The sequence below is a fragment of the Cricetulus griseus genome, unplaced genomic scaffold, assembly GCF_003668045.3.
Source record: "Cricetulus griseus strain 17A/GY unplaced genomic scaffold, alternate assembly CriGri-PICRH-1.0 unplaced_scaffold_134, whole genome shotgun sequence".
In the NCBI taxonomy this organism is placed as follows: Eukaryota; Metazoa; Chordata; class Mammalia; order Rodentia; family Cricetidae; genus Cricetulus; species Cricetulus griseus.
Window position 1 is genome coordinate 1 of NW_023276847.1, and position 20,067 is coordinate 20,067.

Genomic DNA, 20,067 nt, shown 5'->3' on the forward strand with positions numbered 1-20,067 from the left:
GTAGCCAGTGATGTCTCGTGAAAAGAAACCCAATACAATTTCAATAAATTTCACCCTAAGAACTTGCAAGTAAATGGCCATAGAATTTATTGATGATCCTTTCATCAATGTGTGCTTGTGTGAGGACCACACATATTTGTGCTACACATAACTGTAGAGATATTTCACAAAGATTTTAAATTACTCTCTCAAATTCCTTGCATATGGTCACACGAATTTCTGAAGTAGATTGAAATAGAAGTAGGAGACCTCTTTATTGTGAACTCCATGTGTGTTTCTGTTCCTCCATACTTCACGTGTATACCCACACAACCAGTGGCTTTCAAGTATTGTAAAGTCCAGTTCCCCACTCTCCCTTTTCAATAAGGACAGAATATATGGATTATAAATGGTATCTTTGTATTCTTTGATAAGTGATGCCACAACTAATAGTAATGGCTGGTTACTTCCCCTGTCACTTGCCTGAGTGACAGGTTTTACATGTGAGCATTGGCAACACTTGAGTACAGGGATAGAAGAGATAAGTACCAGCTCATTTTGACCTTATTTAGTCATCATGTGTCTTTTCTCTTTATGTCCTAGTTGTTTATTCTTGGACAATTATTTCACACTTACCTCTTATGCTTTTCTTTCAATAATTTTACTAATTATAGCTGCATATTTTTCCAATGTAGACAGTATACACATGTTGATTTTGTGCAATGCAGGCAGTTGTTTTAAAACACAGCACTTTAGTTCATCAGGCAAATATGACAGCTCAAGTGACTGTTGTTTCTTAAATTTAGTGTGGTGAAGTTAGAGTTTTAGTCACACAAGTTCTAGTCTCAAATTCCCTTGCATTTTACTGAAAATTTCAATGGTACTTTTTCTTTTGGTGATAAGGAATATTTTAAAAGTGACTCCTTCTTTATATATGAGACAGGTACAATTTCTAAATGGAAAAGAGATTGAAATTAACTCTGAGTAAAATATTCAGAATAAGGCAGTGTGTTTGATGTAAGTTGGCCAGATTATATGAAATGACTAAGAACAACTATGAGTTATTAGTTTTTCCCACACATGTGAAGCTAATGTGCTCTTCCAACTGAATTGTTGCTCATTTTTATTACAAAATAGGCAAACATTTCTACACATTTTACACTTTATATTATTCTATTTTACAAACACATAGTAGTGACAATATAAATGTCAGTAGGATGCTAGTGTTGTGTTAATATAACTGTAATGGTAGGCAAAATAAGTTATCTAGTTATCTAGTAGAAAAATATGTTGGTCAGATATACCCAGTGTCAAAATATGACAAGCCTCTGTAAACATGAATAGTTTAACAATACCATAGTGCTTCATGCACTTAATCTCTGCACTCAGGACATACAGCAGGTGTATTCTTGTGCATTTGACACCAGTCTAAACTATAGTAAATTGAAATTCAAAACCATGAGATCTGTGCTCTTGTGTGGGCATTAACATTAATCCTATCATACAGGCAGATGGATGCAGACATTCACATCTTTTACCAAATATGTCTTTGGTGCTTGAATTTATTTAAAAAATAAATATTTAAAAAATATTATTTGCCTGAAATAAATAAACCTGAACTAAAAAAGTGAGCAAGATGAAGATAGACAAAAGGGGATGTGTTAGTTATGTTGCCCACTAATAACAATGAACTGTCAGTCCATAGCCAAATGTTGCCTCATAAAGACCATTGTGTAATCATCAGTCATTCTTTGACATCCTTTTCCAGTTCATTAGTTTTCAGAAGAAAATTATATAAACTGTTTTGCTAACACATCATGTGAATTTTTATGTTACTATACACTTTCAAATCAAAGATGGTCATGTTTACTGTTGGGGCAAAGCCTGTGCCTTTGTCTTTACATTCTGAGGAAGCACTCACAAACCAGAGATGGAAAATGTTTTATTAGGATGACGCAAGGTGAACATATCATTTATAGGTGACCCAGTCTGATGTAATTTGAAGCTTTTTTAGTCTTACAAGTTATTATGTATTTCCAATATGACAACACATTTGTTTCAATATGTGAGGAAGGTCGTGTATACTTTTCAGTACACAACATTCATTGTATTGATTAAAACAATCATCTATTGATCTCTGTCCATATTAAACACTTTACACTTTTACAGAACACCCACTGAGAACTACAACTATGCACTAGCTTTGGCTTATACCATGGATGAGGTCAACAGGAATCCTGATCTATTACCAAATAGATCTTTAGTGTTTGATTTCTCAGAAATTAATTGCATCACTGTGACCAAATTGTACCATATCGAAAGACATTTGGAAAAACATAATGATGATTTCCATAATTATTCCTGTAAGAAAAATATCTCATGTGTTGTGGTGTTTACAGGACCAAACTGGGAAACATCTGTGATAACTGAGTCATTTCTACAACTCCTCAAATCACAACAGGTAAGATTTTTAATGGGTGGCATTTGACTGAAACAAGGTCCCCATTAGTACCATTCCCAGATACTAAAAAGTGTGTTAGCATTGGACTAGCTCTAGATTTATATCAATCATGACTACTATTCAGAGAATGATGTGCATTCCACATTAACCTGTTTGAAATAGAGATGAGGGAGGAAGTAATAGCTAAGGGCATTGGCAAAGGGGTTTTCTAGAACTCTTTGCAGAAAAAAATGTGTTTACGAATTTTTAGGAGTGCATGGTACCTCATGATGCTTCCTGTGTCCTAGACCATACAGCTTACCTATGGACCCTTCCATCAAATCCTGAGTGACCATGAAAGATTTCCCCATCTGTATCAGATGGCCTCCAAGGATACATCTCTAGCCTTGGCCATGGTCTCCGTTATACTTCACTTCAGCTGGAACTGGGTAGGGCTGGTCATCTCAGAAAATGATCAGGGTACCCAATTTCTCTCATATTTGCGAAGAGAGTTGGAAAAAAGTACAGTCTGTTTTGCCTTTGTAAATATGATTCCAATCAACATGCAGTTATACATGTCAAGAGCTGAATTGTATTATAACCAAATCAAGGCGTCATCCACAAATGTTGTTATTATTTATGGTGATTCAGTCAGTACTCTTGCTGTGAGCTTTCAAATGTGGCAATCCAGAGGTTTGAAGAGAATATGGATCATCACTTCCCAGTGGGATGTGACTACAAGTAAAAGAGACTTCATGCTTGACTCATCACATATGACTCTAGCCTTTGCACACCATCATGGTGAGATTTCTGGCTTTAAAAAGTTTGTCCAGACGATGAACCCTCTCAAGTACACAGATGAATACCTTGCAAGGATGGAGTGGATGAACTTTAACTGTGAAGTCTCCACATCCAATTGCACGATACTGAGGAACTACTCATCCAAAGTCTCTATGGAATGGCTATTGTTTCGGACTTTTGAGATGGCCTTTAGTGATGGCCTTTATGACATCTACAATGCTGTGTATGCTCTGGCCCATGCACTGAATGAAATGGTTATTCAACAAGTAGATACTCAGTCAATGGACAATTGGAAAGAACACAATTCTCCCTGCTGGAAGGTAGTATGCTTCTATTGGATTATATTTGTTGATATCAATAACATATATTTAGGAGTCTTTCAGATGCCCAAATTCAGTGGACTTAGAAGTATTTACCTAAATAAAAAGTTATCTGAGCATATTTTTCTGCTGAGGAAGTAATTCTAGAAGTTGGTCAAATTCTCTAATGCAAAGCCAATGGAGCAGGAGACACAATGCTTCAAAGAAATCAGTGATTTAGTTACTGAGCATCTGAATACTATCACCACTATTCTCATACTGTAAACATATCAGTCCATTCTCATGAATCCTCTCCAAGATTAGATGAGATTTTTGTATATTTTTGTTAAATAGGTGGTAATCAATGTAGGGAATGATTTTCATAAGTGTTCTCAATTGAGTCTTTTCCCAACGTCAGCTCTTTAGAACTCATTCAGCATGCTGAGAGTAATTACCCAAGCAATAGTACTATGATTAAGATCTGTGCATATAGGTGTACTCATCATTGTGAAAGTATGTTTGTCACTCTATATGTGTGCATGTTTGTGTTTTTCTGTGCATTTTTATGTGTATATTCCTTCATATGTATGATTTTATAAGTATCTGTCTGCTATCCTGTGGTAGTGAGTATACATTTGTGTTACTGTATGGGTGTTTTCTTTTTCTCTGTGTATCTTTATTTATATATTTGGCAGTGAATATGTCTGTATGTGTCTATGTGTGTATTTATGTGTGCTTACACATATTTATATGTGTATTGTTGTATCTGTGAATATTTGTGTGTCTGTCTGTCTGTTTTTTGATATGGGCACACACTTTTCTGTTTCTTAATGCATCTGTTGGTGTGTGTGTGTGTGTGTGTGTGTGTGTTTGTGTGTGTGTGTGTTTCCCTGTATGTATGTGTCAATATGTGTGTTCCTGTGTATGTGTTTTCTGTGTTTCTGAATGTATGTTTGAATGCATATGCCTGTTTATGTTTGCCTGCTATATGTAAGAATTTCAAGGTGTGTGTGTGTGTGTGTGTGTGTGTGTAAATAAGTTTGTGGCTGTATTTAGAGTGTTATCTCTGGATGGATGTGAGTCTCTCTATCTATATGGGGGTGTATGTGTGTGTATGTTTGAGAGAGTGTTGCATATCTATGTTTGGTGTTTTCATATATGTCTTTGTATTTTGGAGTTTCTTCTGAAGGGACTAAAATTTTAGGAATGTCATGATAGTCTTATTTAGCCATTTGATTTCAACAAGATTTCTTCCCTGGGCACCTTCAATAATGTTGCATTTAATGTAAAATCAAAATGTGTTTTGATTCAAGGAAGGGCACAAACATGCTAGGATTCTGCCTGTCTTTCAGCTGAACTCATTTCTGAAGAAGACCCACTTCACAAATCCTGTTGGGGACAGACTAAATTTGAACCAAAAGGAAAAAATTCAGGAAGAGGTTGACATTTTCCAGATGTGGAATTTCCCACATGGTCTTAGACTTAAGGTGAAGATAGGAAAGTATAGCCCATATTTTCCACATGGTCAACAGCTCCATATATATCAAGACATGATAGAGTTTGCCACAGGAAATATACAGGTGGGTTTGATAAAATTGTATGGATTTCCATTACATGGCAGCAATACTGGCAATTGGGAACATTTGTGCTTCTTTGTAATTTAATGTAATAAGATGTCATATTATGAATTTGGGGAGGCCCTGTGGAGGGCCCTACCCTTTATGGGGAACAGAGGGGGGAAGGGGAGAAGTTAGGTGGAGGACTGGGGGGAGGAGGGATGGGGGAGAAGGGATTGACGTGTGAAATTATAATTTTGTAAAAATTAAATAAAAAATCAGAAAAAGATGTCACATTATAAACCAATATCTAACCCCTTCCTTTATTATTTTTCTTGACTTCTTTTTATGTGACAATTAAGCATTTGAGGATTTCCAACTTGCATAGAATGCATTTTTTCTCATATCAAAACCTGTTTCTGGTTTTAATATGACTATAAGCAAGTTGTAAAAATAATTTAACAATATTTCTAGTTAAGGAAGCAATATTGTTTTGTTATCAGACTGATAATATTACAGGGATTTCCTATGTTGTGCTGAATATTGATGTTGAAAATTAAGATTTTGCAAGGATTAGGTAAAATAAAAATACACAAGTCATGAATTTTACTTATTTAAGTTTTAAACCTTTTTACACAAAGATCCTAATTTGTCAACACATTTAACCATAAATTATCATTTTCATTACCCATATTAGCTATTCTATGAATTGTTTTCTTCTTTTTCTTTCTTTCTTTTGGATGTGACTGTTTTGTTCTAATGTATGCTTGCAAGTGTTATGAGTGTGTTTTATATGGATGACAGTGGAGTTATTTGGGTCCTTTGGAACTGGAGAAAGCTCAGATCCACACAGTGTTTACAGGAAATAAATTGTGAGTGTTATTCATAACCAGGAATTGTTACAAAATTCTCAGCATTATCTCCAGCTCTGAATCATACACTGGAAAGGAAATTTCTCACTGGAGATATCTTGTTAGCTCCCATTAATTACATCATAGTTCATTCAAATAAGGGAGTGCCTAGTTTTCTTCTTTGTAATTGGAGAATTGGTAGTAATAAAAGTGCATTTTGTGGAAATTTGTAAAAGAAACATCCCATTATTGTTCACGGGTATTTTATAAGGATTAAATCTGATGTGGGTGATTTTAAGGTATCCAATTCAAACTTCCTTGTACAAAACAGGTTAATTTGAATGAGTGTAACTACAGGAATGTCATCTAGAATGATCTGAAGGGATATCTCAGGTTTCCTAGATGGTATGAAATTTAGTTTTTTTGCTCTTTCTCAGATTTTGAGGAGAGTGATTCTCAGGAAAAAGAATATATGAGCTGAATATGTATCTACTGAGCTACATATCTATTCAGAGGACAGCAGTGGAATTGCATGTCTATTCTAACTACACCACAGTTGAACATTACAGAAACATCAACTGGAAGAATACTGGGGATTAAAAACAATACAACCAGTGCTCTGCTCCCAGAAATGCAAATTGCAACGCAGAAAAAAACAACAAACAAATATACAGGAAGATATCAAAGCAACAGTATCCCAAATCTTACAGTCATAGCTTTATAGGAGAGTAGGTTCACTGACATATGAACAAGGAATTAAAAGAATTAAAAGAATGATTACAAGAGAGTTCCATATATTAAAAAGGACTCAAATCAATTCTTCAAAAGACAATGAGATCATGAAAACTCTCATGCAATTAGACAGTTAATAATCATTTGACAAAGGATTTCTAGAAAGGCACAAGATAATAAAAAAAGTTCAGAATAAATTATATAAATGTAAAGCAAAAAAATCAAATAGCAACCAGTAAAATTGTCACCAAGAGAATACTTTATGTTAAAGGTAAGATGGAAGACTTTAAGAACAGGAGTAAGAATTAGAAAATTCAAGCTATAACAGAAATAATGCAAAAGGAATAAAGAAAAACATTTGAAATCTTGGCAATATGATTAAAGATCAACTTTACAAACCATGGGCCCGAGAGTAGAAGGGGAGACTTAATTCATCAACATTAAATCAAGTAAATGTAGGTGTAAATTTCCAAAATGCAACATTACATTGTCCATCTAGATGCAATAGTCTCTTAATTACCAAAGATTCGACATCAGAAAAGAAGAAGCCATTGAATTATTTTATTTAAAATTGCTTTTGTGAAAATTGGAGGCTGCATGAGAGAAGCCCCAGTCATAAGAAAGACATCATCTGGATTACAGAATATTATACTGAGAATACTTAAAGGAGGAGAATAAAAGTGATATACTTCAAATAATTAGAGACATACGCTGTAAACCCTGATTATTATACCAAGAAAAATTATCCCTAATAGTAGGAGAGAGAACAAAGTTCAATATGAAAAATATTACATTATGTGTAGCCAATGTGTGAACACTATGAATAATATTAAAATAATAGAAGTACTACTTCAGACTAAAATGCAAGATAATCACAAGAAGTCAAAGGAACATATACCCAGGACGGGAACATCAATCAGAAAATCAGAAACTATTATAAAAGTATCAAATCTTGCAATAACAATAAAAGTACAATAATTTACAAAATTTTCAGTAAGAATTGCATATTACAGGTCACATTTTTGTTTAAAAAACCCCAAACATACCTTTGTTACCTTCATGGGGAAAATATGTGAGAAACCTTCTAAAAAATATTGAAAAGTTTGCAATGGAAGGAAGTTGAAAAAATAAAAACTAGAGAAGAATCTCTTGGACTGACTTGGACGTAATATATCTAAACTAATTACCACCCAAGAAATCTCATCAACAGAACAGAAAGATCAGTCTCAGTAACCAAGATTTCTTCATTCTGAGGAAGTAAGCATGGAAGTTAGGAATAATGTACCACATGAAAAAACTCAAGGACAGAAATCAATTATTATCTACAATTGTGCAGAAAGGACTCTTAATAAAGCACAACATCCATATAGATTGAAAATAAAACCACCAAAGAAACAAAGCCCAACATAGTAGAATGAAAAATCTTGACACATTAAGTTTTCCTGTGGCATAAATATTGACAGTATTGTACTACATGGAATGAAAATCAAAGAATATCCAATAAAGTCAGATGGAGTCACATGTGTGTTGTGGTGCAATTTTATTTCAAGCTCTTTGGACACAGGAACAGGAAACTGTTTTTGTAGGAGGCCTGAAATAAAGAGGGAGTACAGTAAGACAGAGATCCATATGGAACACATAACTTAAGTGAAATGAGCAAAAAAATGGACAAGAACATGCACCGTCTCCACTCTTATTCAAAATAGTCCTGGAAACACTTCAAATTAAAAAAATAAAGGAAAAGATATACAAAAATGAAGGAAAGAAATATAGACTGGTCTAACGAGTTTACATAAACCAAGGCTACACACTGAGACCCTGTTTCAACAACAACAAAAAGACAAAAGGAAGCATTGTAGTTCTCAATATTCATAGAGAACTTGGGATGATTCTGCGCTTAGGGCATGTTTTTTTGACATAGATTTTAACACAAAACAAATGATCCAAAGTGAGCAATCAAGAATTGGGACCCTTCTAATGCAACTTATAGTTGTCCATCACCAGGTTCAAGGTAATCACAGATACTGTATACTTTCTTTTAGTTTAAGAAAACCTTCAATTAAATTTAAACAATATAACTTTTATTATGGTTCCCCTGCATTTGTATTCTGTGTAGGACTTTTTACATTTGGAAACATTCCACCTTCCAGCTCACTAAATATCAAGTCACCACTTTCTCACCGTAAAACAGAGTGGGCTCTGTCCATTCAACTCTTTGCTCTTCACCCTCTGTGTGTCATGCTTTGCAGTAGTATTTTATTGGAGTTGATATGTGTTGTCTGAGATTTTAGGAGATATTCCAGTGTTTCAAATGTTGATGCTTCCTAATTTTGCTATTCAGCTGTTGTGATCAAACAATGACCACAAGTTTATTGAGGTTTTGTCAACATGGCTTATGAGTTACAGTCAATGGAATACTAGGCAGGAATCTGAACACTGCAACCAAAGCATAGACCCTGAAGGAACACTGGTATTTGGCTTTCTGTCCTGGAGTTTATAATAAAGCCCTGCTTATGGACAACACTGCACAATACCCATTAATAAAATGCTTCACGGATAATCCGAGAAAGAGAATTTTTTATTTAAGCTTCTCCATGTCATTTGAAAACTGTACTTTTTGTATTGTGGTCGTGCAGTTGGTGTATATGAAATTATCTTATTAGTATCTAAACATGCTATATAATATAGGTATGAAAATGGTAGATAAATCGTCTGATATCACCATATGTCTAATTTTCCTTAGATGCCACCCTCTGTGTGCAGTGCTGATTGTGGCCCTGGATTCAGAAAATCGTGGCAGGAAGGAATGGCAGTCTGCTGTTTTGAATGCATCCCCTGCCCAGAAAATGAAATCTCTAATGATACAAGTGAGTAATTGAGGCAGTTATAAATCCTTCATATTGATCATTCCCCCCACCCCCCACACTAGGAAGCCGAAGGGGTCTTAAAGGGAATGGCAAAATTCAGTATAATATTTTCCTAAGCTAAGCGTTATAAGACTATGATCATTACCTGTATCCCTGTATAAAATACCTCATGCCTTGACTCACATCTCAACTCTTTGTAAATCAATTTAGGAGGCTTTTTCATAAAGAGACCATTTTTATTATCATTATGCACTGTGGGAGGATTTTACACAAGTTACTTCCTAGTAATTAATGTCCTCAAAATTACATATATATTACATCTTGGTCTTGAATCTTTCAAGACTGTTTAATCATTTTGCCTGTATTCATACCTACATATGTTGAATGCAAACTGATTTCTCTGAGGGGCCCTCAGAAAGCAGAATAGGTCAATGGCTCTGCTTTACTATGTAATTTGGGTGTGAATAATCAAACACAAGTACTCTGTAAAATTAATTGGAAGTAAATTTTTACTTATTCTATTTTCATGAACTTCTTCAAAGAGAAAGTAGAGTACATTCAATATCCAGAGAATTCTGAACAAAACTTCTATTTGATTGAGAATTTACAAAAGTCGGGATAAGTATTGACATAATCTGTAAATTATACTCAATATTTTCATGAACATCACACGGTAATAATTAGCTACAATTATTCAAACAATATTATCACCTAAATACCCCATAGTGGTCAAATGATTATTTATTCAGTATTGACTAAATACAAATTAGGTTATTAGGTTTTCACTGCTTATGCCTGTTATCCTAAATAATGAAAGGAAAGTCCATAAGGGATATGCATGGCCAGTGAGATGACTCAGGAGTTAAATTCATTACCAGTCTCACTGATGACCTTAGCTCATCCTCGGGATCCATATAATAGTAGTAACTCCATGCAGTCTCACAATAATATATTCCAAAGCAATTGAAAATTACCATTAAATGTTTTAAATGTAAAAACACATATGAATAATGAATACTTATGAAAAGCTATCAAAACATCTTTATTATTACTATGATTATGTGCATGTTTATGTGAGATTTGTGGTTATGTGCACATAAGAGACAGTGCTGGTGACAGACATCCAATACCTCTGTAGTTACTTTCACAAGTTTGTGAGACTCCTGAGTTTATAATGAGAATGGAATTCAGGTCTTCTGCGAGAGCAGTACATTATCTCACATTTGAATAAGATTCCAAGTATATAAAAATTACTAAACAAAAAAGTGCATAAAAACATCACTCTAGATAAACCCCTTAAAATACTGGAAGCCCACTATCCCAGTATGCAGTTATCTAGTGATTCGTAGCAAATAGGTTACCGTTTCCCACACTTACTATCATGGTTATTGCAACTTATAAACAGGGTAGTATTAAGCAACACAATGATCTGTGTTAACACTCCTTCTTAATTGCTTTTGTGTTGTCTTTGTCGTGTTGTTTATCAGTATCTAACTCACAATTGGGTCTGTGTCTCACAGCAATCCAAATTAGGAAAGAAGGAAGGTGTTGTCTGTTCTGAAATGAAAATGAATAAAATGTAGGGGCAATTTAGTGCCAAGTATTTACAGATGCTTCTACTTTAAGTGACAGGCTACAAATTCTTCTGAATATGACTTGGGAGTATCTTGTTGTTACTGCCAGAAGAAGACAGAACTAAGCCTGAGTTTATGATATTTATTATATTTGAACATCTCAGGTATCTCTCATCTCTCACTTTCATCCTCCTACTTACCACATATAATACAAATCACTTTCAAATTCCTCAGATCTTCTGTTACTTTTATATGAATATACACCTATAAATATAAACAAGCTCATAAAGTATGCTGATTCATTTTCAGGTACTTTTATTTAAATGTGTCTAAGCCAGATAATTTGACATAGAAAACATAGCAGAGGTCTGGTCTCAATATTTCATAGGGATAGCATTCATAAAAGTAGCAAAGACCTCAGGAAGCACTGAATCCATGGGATCTTAGATTTTAAAAACACTCAGAAAAACTGTGGTTAAAGAATATCATCTGTCAATTCACCAATATAAGTAATTTCTTCATAGCCCCAGAATGTACAACAAAATCTGTGCCTCAGATGTCATGTCACATGATTGCATCAATACAGCTAATAGAAAAAAATCTGTTGCTTTTGTTCAACTCAGTGCTTAGCTGTGGATCTCTGCTTCACTTTCCATAAGCTACTCGATGAAGGCTCTACGATGGTGTTTAATGTAGTCATCAATCTCACTTAATGGGAAGGATATTTAAGGTAACCTCTCCACTATTGCTTAGAATCCTTGTTGTGATAATCCTTGTGGATGGATCGCTGTACAATACCCTCAGGCCATAATTGCTCTTTAAAATTATGATTGCTCCCTCTATTGATGAGTCTCTTTTCTTGCTCTCCTGTATTCATCTCCCTACACAATCTTCCTGATTCCCCATGTTCTTCTCCCCCTCCTCTACTCTCCTGGTCTCTCTGCTACCAGCCTCCCTCCATAACACAATTCATTCAGGAGTTCCCCATTTAGATAATGAGCATTAGAAAATGGAAATGTGTCTATGCAGCAAAACTCTTCAATGGCATCCTCCTCATCAAAATGCAGTAATTATAATTCTTCTTATGTACATGTAATTGAAATGCTCTGTCAAAACATTTATTGAAGGGGAGCTAAGAATACATTACTCTTTCACTCAGATGTGGATCAGTGTGTGAAGTGCCCAGAGGACCAGTTTGCCAACAGAGAGCAGAACCAGTGCATTCCCAAAGCAGTGATATTTCTGAGCTATGAAGACCCTTTGGGAATGGCTCTTGCCTTAATGGCCTTGTGCTTCTCTGCATTCACAGCTCTGGTTCTTGGAGTCTTTGTCAAGCACCATGACACTCCCATTGTGAATGCCAATAACAGGAAGCTCAGTTACATATTGCTCGTCTCACTCTTCTTTTGTTTCCTCTGCCCCTTGCTCTTCATTGGCCATCCAAGCTCAGCTACATGTATGTTGCAGCAAATCACATTTGGAGTTGTATTCACTGTGGCTGTTTCCACTGTGCTGGCCAAAACAGTTACTGTACTTCTGGCTTTCAAAGTCACAGCCCCTGGAAGAAGAATGAGATACTTTCTGGTTTCAGGGGCCCCTAACTACATCATTGCCATCTGTACTCTCATCCAAGTTATTATCTGTTCAGTCTGGTTGGGAGCTTCTCCTCCCTCTGTTAGTATCGATGCCCACTCTGAGCATGGCCACATCATCATTGTGTGCAGCAAGGGTTCAGTTACTGCCTTCTACTGTGTCCTGGGATACCTGGCCTGCCTGGCTCAAGCAAGCTTCACTATGGCTTTCTTGTCCAGGAATTTGCCTAACACATTCAATGAAGCCAAGTTCCTGACATTCAGCATGCTCTTGTTCTGCTGTGTCTGGATCACTTTCCTCCCTGTGTATCATAGTACCAAGGGTAAGGTCATGGTAGCTGTGGAATTTTTCTCCATCTTGGCTTCCAGTGCTGGGATGTTGGGATGCATCTTTGTTCCTAAATGCTACATAATTTTGTTAAGACCAGCAACAAAAATCTCTTCAAAACATCAGGGAAAAATTGCATTCCAGAACTGATATTTCATTAATTCTTTCTAACAAATATATATCGAATTCAAATGTTGATTTACAATGCAATACCTACCTGTTTTAGCATTACTGTCATGGTTTCCTCTAATGATATTGACTTGCTGTATCATGTCTACTTATTCTCTTCTTTGTCTCCTATAATATTTCACTCACTAACTCATTTCATGAGACCTAACAAATTGACCAGGGTGCAGATTAGAATTATTCTTTTCTGCTTTAAAATAAATATGTTCAAAATATATGCAATGTTATTTTTTAAATATAAGAGTGAATAAATAATAAATAACTTTGATGTCAGTAGAGTTTTGACAAAAATATACGAGATATTGGTGATATAGCAAACTTCACTTTTTAGACACAGTTAAAACAGTATTCTGCCTAGTGTGGGTAACAGAAGAAGATACTGATGCATCCTAGGAGTTAGAAGAGTAGAACATAGAAGAGAGAGGATGTTTTGGTAACAGATAGAAAGAATATCAGAGAAGCTTATTAATGCCTCAGCTGTTAATAGTGCTGTTCTTGCAGAGGACCTTAATCAATATGAATGTTCAAAATATTCTTCAGAAACACTTAGAGCAATATATCCAAAGGATTATATGATTATATGGCCTCTTCTGGGATTCAAGGTTACCTGGACTCACAAGTACATGTAAACACACACACACACACACACACACACACACACACACACACACACACACACACACACACACACACACACACACACACACACACACGCCCACACCAAAAATTATATAAGTTTTTAAATATGGAAAATATTTTAATGACTCTGCAGTGGGTTTTGACTTTTCATTCTGTTCTTAAGATCCTGAATTAGAAATATTCTATAGATAAATGATGGGATATGAGAGGAGATGCCTGTGTCTCTGTTCATGCATTTGACATAAGAAACTTCAACTTTTAGTGTACCATAAGAGACACAGCTAGGGATGTCATAAGGGAAGAGCTGCTTGTTAAACTGATGTCTTATCCTATGTATGAATTTTAGATGACACTGACCATCAACATTATCTGCATCTTTCACATTTCTGTTAAAGAAAAACATGGGTCACAATGTATCTTTGTTCTATTAGGAACTACCAAAGACATTTTGTGTAGCATAATTGTTCATGGTTCCCTTAATTGCTACTCATATATACATATCCATCCCCCATTCCCTCGCCCTCCCATTCCCCCATGTTCCCCACCAACACCCACTAACCCACCCCCCAACATCTCCCCAGGTATAGTGAGGCCTCCCACCAGGTAATTTCAAAGTCTGTCAAATCATTTGGGGGGAGGGCCTAGGCCCTCCTTAGAGTATCTGGGCTACAATAGTATCCCTCCATAGGGAATGGGCTCCCAAAGTCCATTGTGCTCTAGGGATAAACACTGGCTCCACCGTTAGAGGTCCTATAGACTGTCTTGGCCTCCTAGCTGGCACCCACATTCAGAGGGCTTGGTTCATCTCAACGCTGTGTTCCCCAGCTTTATAACAAGGGTCTTCATGCTATCAGTAGGTCAGGTCCACTGTTTCTTCAGGTCTCTCCAGTCCCGTCTTGGTCTCTTTGCTCATCCCTCCTTCCTCTCCACAATTGAATTCCAGTAGTGTGGTTCAGTGCTTACCTGTGAGTGTTTGTTTCTGCTTTGAACAGCAACAGGCTGAAGGCTCTCCTTCTTCCTGCCCACAGGCTCCCATTTGGTCAGGGGTCCTTGTCCCCATTACCTTCTTCGAGGGACTATGCAACAGAAATACAAATTACAGAAAACCTACAAACTCATGGAAATCAATAACACCCATTTACACAATTCCTGGTTCGAGGAAGATATAAAAAAAAAGAAATTAAAGATTTCCTAGAATTCAATGAGAATGTGGACAGACACAACATAACCAAACCTATGGGACACTTTGAAAGCAGTGCTAATAGGAAAGTTCATAGCGTTAAGTGCCCATATGAAGGAACAGAATAATCACACTAGAGAACACCACAACTGAAAGCTTTAGAACACAAAGAAGCCAATAGAGCCTGGAGGAGAAGACACCAGGAAATAATCAAATTGAGGGCTGAAGTCAATAAAATGGAAACTAGGAGAACAATACAAAGAATCAATATAACAGAGAGTTGGTTCTTCGAGAAAATCAACAGGATAGACAAACCTTTATCCAAACTTTTACCAACAGCAGAAAGTGAACATAGAAATTAATAAAATCAGGATGAAAACAGTGACATAACAACAGACACAGAAGAAATGCAGAGAATCATCAGGTCATACTTTGAAAACCTATATTCCTTAAAATTCAAAAATCTAAAGGAAATGGACAATTTTCTGGACAAATTTCACTTACCAAAATTAAATCCAGCACAGATAAGCAACTTTTTCTTTCAAGGCAGGGTTTCTCTGTGTAGCTTTGGAGCCTATCCTGGCACTCGATCTGGAGATCAGGCTGGCCTTGAACTCACAGAGATCTGCCTGCCTCTGCCTCCTGAGTGCTGGGATTAAAGGCATGCACCACCAATGCCCAGCTGTAAGCAACTTAAATAGACCTATAAACCCTAATGAAATAGAAGCAGTCATCAGAAATCTCCCAACCAAAAAAAGCCCAGGGCCAGATGGCTTCACTGCAGAATTCTACCAGAAATTCAAGGAACAGCTAATACCAATTTTCCTCAAAGTATTCCACACAATAGAAGCAGAAGGGTCATTGCCAAACTCTTTTTATGAAGCTTCAATAACTTTGATACCCAAGTCTCATAAAGACACAACTAAGGAAGAGAACTACAGACCTGTATCCCTCATGAACATTGATGCAAAAATTCTCAATAAAATATTGGCAAATCCAATCCAAGAACACATTCGAGAAATCATCCATCCCGATCAAGTAGGCTTCATCTCAGGGATGCAAAGAGGTTCAACATACGATAATCCATCAATGTAATCCACCATATAAACAGACTGAGGAAAATTCCACATGATTACCTCACTAGATGCTGAAAAGGCCTTTGACAAAATCCAACACCCCTTTATGATAAAGGTCTTGGAGAAATCAGGGATAACAGGAACATACATCAACATAATAAAAAACAATATACAGCAAGCTGACAGCTAACATCAAATTAAATGGAGAGAAACTCAATGCAATTCCTCTAAAATCAGGGACAAGACAAGGCTGCCCATTCTCTCCATACCTCTTCAATATTGTCCTTGAAGTTCTAGCTAGAATAATGAGACAACAAAAGGAGATCAAGGGAATACAAATTGGAAAGGAAGAAGTCAAAATCTCACTATTTGCAGATGATATGATAGTCTACATAAGTGACCCGAAAAACTCAACCAGGGAACTCCTACAGCTGATAAACACCTTCAGCAAAGTGTCTGGATACAAGATTAACTAAAAAAAAATCTGTAACCCTACTATATACCAATGACACATTGGTGGAGAAAGAAATCAGTCAAACATCACTCTTTACAATTGCCACAAACAACATAAAATACCTTGGGGTAACACTAACCAAAAAAGTGAAAGACCTGTACCATAGGATTTTGACTCTCTAAAGAAAGAAATTAAAGAAGATACCAGAAAATGGAAAGATCTCCCACGGTCTTGGAAAGGTAGGATTAACATAGTAAAAATGGCAATCTTGGCAAAAGCAATCTACAGATTCAATGCAATCCCCATCAAAATCCCAACACAATTCTTCACAGACCTTGAAAGAACAATTCTCAGCTTTATATGAAGAAACAAAAGACCCAGGATAGCCAAACAACCCTGTACAATAGAGGAACTTCTGGAGGTATCACCATCCCCAACTTCAAGCTCCATTACAGAGCTACAGTCCTGAAAACAGCTTGGTATTGACACTAAAATAGACAGGTAGACCAATGGAATAGAGCTGAACACCCTGATATTTACCCACACACCCACAAACACCTGATTTTTGAAAACAATTCAAATTTATATGCTGGAACAAAGAGAACATCTTCACCAAATGTTGCTGGCCAACTGCATGCAGATATGTAGAAGACTAGATATAGACCCAAGCTTATTGACACGCACAAAACTTAAGTCAAAATGGATCAATGACTTCAACATAAACCCACCCACACTAACTCTATTAGAAGACAAAGTGGGAAATACACTTGAATTAATTGGTACAGGAGAGTGCTTCCTGAACATTACACCAGTAGAACAGATACTGAGAACAACAACTGATAAATGGGACCTACTGAAACTGAGAAGCTTCTGTAAGGCAGAGGACACAGTCCACAAGACAAAACTGAAGCCCACAGACTGGGAAAAGATATTCACCAACCCCACATCTGACAGAGGGCTGATCTGCAAAATATTCAAAGAACTCAAGAAGCTAGTCTCTAAAACATGAAACAATCCAATTAAAATGTGGGGTACAGAACTAAATAGACAATTCTCAATAGAGGAATCTAAAATGGCTGAAAGACACATAACAAAGTGTTCAACATCCTTAGCCATCAGGGAAATGAAAATCAAAACAACTCTGAGATACCATCTTACTCCTGTCAGAATGGCAAATATCAAAACCACCAATGACAGTTTATGCTGGAGAGGATGTGGAGAAAAAGGAACACGTCTCCACTGCTGGTGGGAGTGCCAACTTGTACAGCCACTTTGGAAATCAGTATGGTGACTCCTAAAGAAAATGGTAATGAGTCTATTACAAGATCCATTAGATTCTTAGGCACGTATCCCAAAAAAGCACATTCATACAAGGACATCTTTTCAACCATGTTCATAGCAGCACTATTTGTAATAGCCAGAAACTGGAAGCAGCCTAGATGCCCCTCAACTGAAGAATGGATACAGAAAATGTGGTACATTTATACAATGGAGTACTACTCAGCAGAAAAAAATAATGGAATCTTGAAATTTGCAGGAAAATGGATGGAACTAGAAGAAACCAGTCTGAGCAAGGTGACCCAATAACACAAAGACAAATGATATGTACTCACTCATATGTTGATTTTAGACATAGATTAAAGGATTACCAGCCTACAATCCACACTGCAGAGAAACTAGTAAACAAGGAGGACCCTAAGAGAGGCATACATGGTCCCCTGCAGGGGAAAAGGTCAAGATCCCCTGAGCAAATTGAGAGCAAGGGAAGAGGGGGGAGGGAGCTAGGAGAATGAGAAGAGTAGGAGAGGAGGGGTGAGGAGGACTAGTGGGAGCAGAAAGGTTGAGTCAGGGGAAGAATAGAAGATAACAAGAATGGAGATACCATAGTAGAGGGAGACATTTTAGGTTTACAGAGAAATCAAGCACCAGGGAAACGTCTGGGGATCTAAAAAGATGACACCTACTAACAATCTAAGCAACAGAGGAGAGGCTACCTTAAATGCCCTCCCCTGATAATGAGATTGATGACTGACTTATATGCCACCCAATAGCCCTCATCCAGCAGCTGGTGGCAGTAGAAGCCAGCACCCACAACTTATCACTGAACTGAACTGGAATCCAGGTGCAGACAGGATGAGTTAAGAGAAAAGGTGTCCAGACCAGGCTGTGAAACCCAGGGAAACAACTGACCTGAACATCGGGGACTCTTGCCCCAGACTGATAGCTGGGATACCAGCATGGGACTGATCCAGACCCAAGGAACATGGATTTCATTGAAGAATCCTCAGAAATCTACAGGACCTCCTGTAGTAGTTCAATACTTATCCCTAGCATAGGTGTGGACTTTGGGAGCCCATTCCACATAGAGGAATTCTCCCTGAGCCAAGACACATGGGGGTGGGCCTAGGCCCTATCCCAAAGGATATGATAGACCCTGATGACACCCCATGGAAGGCCTCACCATCCATGGGGAGCAGAAAGGATGTGTGATAGGTAGGGTTTTATTTGGGGTGGTGGTGGTAGGGAAGGAAGAGAGGGAGAAAGGAACTGGGGTTGTCATGTAAAACAATTTTGTTTCTAATTCAAATAAAAAATCTAAAAGAAAAAAAGAATTCTTTAAGAAATATTCGACTAACCAAAAAATGATAATTTTTTAGGTCCATCTCTTCTTCATCCTCCGCTTTGGGCTTTTTAGATTTTGCTGCTGTAGAGTCCCTAGATTCTTCTTGTGTCACATAATGGTCTTTCTGTTGTTGAGTGTGTTCTTATTCTGTTGTCTTCCCATCCCTTTTTCCATTGGGTGCAAGCGGGGTGTCTCCCTTTCTCAGGCGGCAGGCGGAGGACAGAGAGCAGTGGGAAACCAAGAATGATGTGCATCTGGACTCAGGGTGGGTCTTCCAGTCTGGGCAGAGGTTTTAAACTGTCATTCACCAATTATATTGAAGATTAAATGAAGAGCTTCTATGTGACTCAGAGATGATTAAAACTAAATATAAAGTTAAATGGATAATATTACTGGGTTCATGGTACAATTAGACAAAATAAAAGTCAGATAAAAGGCATGCAGATTTTGTATGTACACAACAAAATTGCCCTCAGCCTGGAAGAATTAAATGATATCACTAGAGGAATAGGGGATGGAACAGGATATAATCATGTCAAACTCAAAAGTCAGCTTTTGGAAATTAAGATTTTCACCAACTCTAGATGTAGCGCTGTGTGTCTGTGAGTCATTCAGATTGCTTGTCCATCTGTTTGCATCTGTGTATCTCTCTCTCACACCCTCTTTCCCTCTCTCCCTCCTGTCTCTCTCTCTCCCTCTCTCTCTCTCTCCCTCTCTCTCTCTCTCTCTCTCTCTCTCTCTCTCTCTATATATATATATATATATATATATATATATATACACATATGTTTACACACACACACACAATCTGTGTGTGCCTGTGTGTGTGTGACATAAAAATATTTTAGATAAAGAAAAGCAGGTATTATGTGAGTATTGAATAGTCTTGA

At 36.9% G+C, this 20,067-nt stretch overlaps 1 pseudogene; it reads left to right on the forward strand.

The window, feature by feature from the left end:
- The first annotated feature begins 2,148 nt into the window (after nucleotides 1–2,148).
- On the forward strand, nucleotides 2,149–13,245 carry LOC113838614 (annotated as a pseudogene).
- Nucleotides 13,246–20,067: the final 6,822 nt, after the last annotated feature.